Source organism: Mytilus galloprovincialis, chromosome 1 (assembly GCF_965363235.1).
Source record: "Mytilus galloprovincialis chromosome 1, xbMytGall1.hap1.1, whole genome shotgun sequence".
In the NCBI taxonomy this organism is placed as follows: domain Eukaryota; kingdom Metazoa; phylum Mollusca; class Bivalvia; order Mytilida; family Mytilidae; genus Mytilus; species Mytilus galloprovincialis.
Window position 1 is genome coordinate 77866064 of NC_134838.1, and position 5192 is coordinate 77871255.

At 32.3% G+C, this 5192-nt stretch overlaps 1 long non-coding RNA gene across 1 annotated transcript; it reads right to left on the reverse strand.

Moving 5' to 3' along the window:
* Positions 1–266: 266 nt before the first annotated feature.
* Positions 267–4940, reverse strand: LOC143084903 (uncharacterized). Its single transcript, XR_012981205.1, has 3 exons — positions 4818–4940; positions 1639–1726; positions 267–766 (listed from the first exon to the last, which is right to left on the reverse strand). It is a non-coding gene; the product is annotated as an uncharacterized LOC143084903 (long non-coding RNA).
* Positions 4941–5192: the final 252 nt, after the last annotated feature.

Genomic DNA, 5192 nt, shown 5'->3' on the forward strand with positions numbered 1-5192 from the left:
TATAATAATAATATTTTACAGTCAATTTCTAAATAAATGAAAAAATATTGTTTTGAAATCTTTGTCTTGTTTATTCTATTATGAAAAATAGAACTGAAAAAATATTTCATATTCTGACTGAATAGTTCACTCTTTTCATGAGGTAAGATTTTCTTTGTTATAGGTTCATTGCAATACTTGTATAGGCAAACGATTTGAATTATAATATATAACTTTGTGGTGTACATAATAGTATGCTTTTATTTGCAAATTTATAATATAAACACTTTTTGTTAAAGTTTTTGCTTTCTTTATTCACAACTTGCTATGTACAATTATTCAGTCCACTATATAAGAGTGAAGTCAATAAATAATTTCATTCACTAGAATATTCCTGCAATTCTTAGACAAAACATTTTTTCAATCTGTTCTTCAAAGATCTTCCTCTGTACATCTTTATTGAATTGAGAGATTCAAATGAGAAGACAAAGCAAGTTTATTTGGACAACAACATTCTAATATCTTGTTCATTCGTTCCATCTTTCAATTGATAATTACATTGTTGTATTTATATGATCAAGTTCTTGTGCATCAATGATCGTGATGATATGACTCCTTTTTGTTTATAGTCATCATGTTGAAATTTCCTCTTTCAAATAAATGTAGGAAAAAACATGTTCCATTTCAAATTAATAAAAAAGTCGCACTATGGAGAAAACTATCAGCTTTAAGTTTTCCGTTCAGTATTGATCTGTGAATGATGACCATGAAAATCCAGATTTCTGACCTACAAATACACAAACTCAAAAATTATCAGTGAAGAGATCAATAAAATGGCTATTTTATCATGTTTATGATTAATATGATAAACTTTCATTTAAATATTCAAGTACTAAATTACAGAAATCGCTTAAATTTTATAATAGTTTAGTTAAAGTACAGCTTATTTAAAATTATAATAAAAAAATATAGGCCACCGTTGAGTTAAATAAGATATTACATTTTTAATGCCAAAAAATGGCATTTTTGCACCAAAGGGAGATAATTTGGAGCTTTTTCAATGATATATGCATTTTAAAAGTCATCTGGGGCCAAACCGAATTGATTGTTTTGAATGATTTGGTGTACCATATGATAAAGATATAAATAAATTGAGTTATGAAAAAAAAATATTAAAACATTTTTCTGAAATTGTTATACCCTAGAGCCTCCTTAAATGTCATTTGATCTCTATTGGAGAAATGTCTCATTGGAAATCAGACTGCTAAGTGTTTCTTATTTTTATATCAACTCAGCCATATTATACCTGTCTAATATCAGGAGCTTGTACATAGTTCAGTGGTTGATGTTGGTTCATACTCGTCATTTTTATTTTTCATAATTTTTTGTTTTTATAAATTAGTCTGGTATATTTGACGTTTGAATTGATGCTCTGTTTCAAATTTGGTTAGTGTTGACTTTTATAGATTAGTATAACATGTATAGGGTATGGGTTTTCTCATTACTTACAGGTCATCAATGGCCTCTAATAAGTAATGACAATGCTTACATCCACTAAATTGAACTCTGATGGATAGTTTTCTCTTTAATCATACCACATCTTATTTTAATAAATATTTAATTATTCAAGGACAAAATTTTTTATAACAGTGGACTTACCATTTAGGCTTTGTTGACCTCTGTAAATCTTATTTTGTTGATAATTTCTTCTGTTTATAGTTTCCCCTTTATCTTTCATGTTCTTGCCCTACACATAAAAGGGTAAACATCATTTAATGACAACAATAACTACTACATGTATTACATAATTAGTAGGCAACTGAAAATTTTGTCTTATTTGTATATAACATCAACTTACTCATCATTCTTGCTGTTCAATATCATGAATATTATCATTATTCTATGAATATGAGGTCACAGTAAAATTAACCTTGGCAGGCCGACATCTTTTTTTATTTGATACCTTGTAGTCATTCCATACAACAAGTAGACCTATGCTTAAAAAATCTAAGGCCAAAATTAAAAATATGTTTGTTTCCCCTCCCCCCACACGGGTCAAAAATAAGCGCCCGGGTCAAAAAAAATTATTTTCCACAAAAAAATCGAAATTATTTTTTTCCTGAAAATAATTTGTTTCCATTTTTTGAAAGTGCTTGAAAGCAGAAGGATTGATAATCTAAATAAATACACTCAAATTGAGCACAAACAACTGATAAGTGGCCTGGACTGGACAAGTCAAACCATTCATGTGACCATGCTATGACAATCACATCCAGTTAAAAAAAACTAGAGGCTCTCAAGAGCCTGTGTCGCTCACCTGTTAATGTGTTTACTGATGTCGGCCATCTTCGTTGGTAGGCGGGGTCATTAGACACTTTTTTTTTAAATAGATACCCTAGTATTATGATTGTGGCCAAGTTTGGTTAAATTTGGCCAAGTAGTTTTAGAAATGATTTTTATACAAGTTACAAAAATAACGAAAAGTTGTTCAATATTGACTATAAAGGGCAATAACTCCTTAAGGGGTCCTCTAACAATTTTGATCATGCTGACTTATTTGTAGATCTTACTTTGCTGAACATTATTGCTGTCTACAGTTTATCTCTATCTATAATAGTATTCAAGATAATAACCAAAAACTGCAAAATTACCTTAAAATCACCAATTTTAGGGCAGCAACCCAACAACAGGTTGTCCAATTCAACTGAAAATTTGTGAGGGGATATATTTTATTCTGATGGACATTTAAATCTTGAAAGATTTGCCCTAAATGTCTTAGTTTCAAAGATATAAAGCAAAACCTGCATTTTACCACTATGTTCTAATTTTAGCCATGTCGGCCATTTTGTTTGGTAGGCTGGGTCAGCGGACACATTTTTTAAGCTACAAACCACAATGATAATTGTGGCCAAGTTTGGTTAAATTTGGCAAAGTAGTTTCAGAGAAGAAGATTTTTAAAAAAGTTACAAAAAATGATGAAAAGTTGTTAAAAATTGACTATAAAGGGCAATAACTCCTTAAGGGGTCGACTGACAATTTTGGTCATGTTGACTTATTTGTAGGTCTTACTTTGCTGAACATTATTGCTTTTACAGTTTATCTCTATCTATAATAGTATTCAAGATAATAACCAAAAACTGCAAAATTTCCTTAAAATAACCATTTCACAGGCAGCAACCCATCAACAGGTTGTCCGATTCGTCTGAAAATTTCAGGGCAGATCGATCTTCACCTGATCAACAATTTTACCCCATGTCAGATTTGCTCTAAATGCTTTGGTTTTTGAGTTATAAGCCAAAAACTGCATTTTACCCCTATGTTCTATTTTTAGCCATGGCGGCCATCTTGGTTGGTTTGACAGGTCACGCCACACATTTTTTAAACTAGATACCCCAAGGATGATTGTGGCCAAGTTTGGTAGAATTTGGCCAAGTAGTTTCAGAGGAGAAGATTTTTGTAAAAGTTTACGGACGACGGACGCAGGACGACAGACGACGAACGCCAAGTGATGAAAAAAACCTGCCTTCCTGGTCTGTTTACAAAGGGTAGACCCGGGGGAGGGGAAACAGACATTCTTTTAAATGTGGCCTGATAAAATGACAAAACCAAGAAAACTTATCATTGACCAAAGAACAATAAAATGCGGTCATGGTTTATATATGAATCTGCCATTCAGACATGCACACCTTACAATTGTTTCATATCTACCAAATATAATCTACCTGTAACTTTAAACATATGATAAACTGACAAAACAATGCAGTGTTTCATTGACCAATGTCAATGAACCATGCATGAAAATGAGGTCAAGTTCATATAAAATATGACAGACAGCTAAGTGCATCTTACAATTATTTCATTCACTAAATAAAGGGGCCTTATTGCTTACAGTATCCGGAAAATAGACCAAACCACAAAAACTAAATATTTTCAAAGTTCCTTATACCCTGCCAATTTGTTATGGTTGTGCCTGTTCCAAGTCAGGATCCGATAATTCAGTGATTGTTGTTTGTTTATGTGTAACATATCTGTTTTTCAATTTTTTTGTACATAAATTAAAGCACAATACATTTGTACATGAAACACAAAGCTCATCACTGAGATAGTAGTTTCAGATAGAGGGAGGCGGGGTCAACCAAACTCCCCTATTCAATCTGAATGCAGGACAGAAAGTCAGAGTCAAAACGTCACACACTGTCACAGGACAAAAAGTCACAATTTAGTTTTGAGATTATTTTTCTTTGAACAAGAAAACACTCTTTTTGTATTTTTCTTGAAGTTTTATACATGAACATGATGTAGCAACTTTTAAATTAAAATTTATTAAAAACAAATAAATCAGTGCATTAGGTTTGCGCACATTACCATTACATTTGCACACAAAAATCTTTACGTTTGTGTGCAGCTTTTGATTACATTTGCACGCATTTTTTAACATGTAAATATAAAAAAAAAGATATAGTATGATTGCCTTTTACAGCTGACTATGCGGTATGGGCTTTACGTCGGGCTTTGCTCATTGTTGAAGGCTGTTTGGTGACCTATGGTTGTTAATGTCTGTGTCATTTTGGTCTCTTGTGGACAGTTGTCTCATTGGCAATCATACCACATCTTCTTTTTTATATTATGAACAATTTCCTAAAATTAAAAATGAATATATGTAATAAAAAGAAGATATTTCAAAATCTTTTTTCATTTATATTCAATCAATTGTCAACAAATTGTTTGTGACTTTTTGTCCTATCAACTTTGTTACTTTATGCCTGAGTTTGACATGTGTTTGACTTTTTGTCCTGTGACTTTTTGTCGGAATGTCCTGTGACTTTCTGTTCGTTTACCTTCCATCTAAATCAGTGAACTGAATAATTGTTTTTTGCAGAAGTCCGGGGAGTGTTAAAAAATCACATGACTGTGCCAGTTGAGAGTCAACACTTACACAGGGACTACACAATACTTTTTCATAATGTCAGCAAAAAAGAATCACTGGTGACAGGGGAGTGTAACCGATGAATTGATCCTGAATCAGATAAGATTTTCCCGGTACGTCTAAACACCGCTCAGGAGGACCTCCTGGTGCACACATACAGGACATACAAAGTGCACTCATGGCAGACCCTATATAGTCGCCGTCGTATCTGCACACATGATGGATGCATATATTCGTTATAGATCGTCATACACTTCTCATTTTAGAGTTAAATTTGCAAGCAACC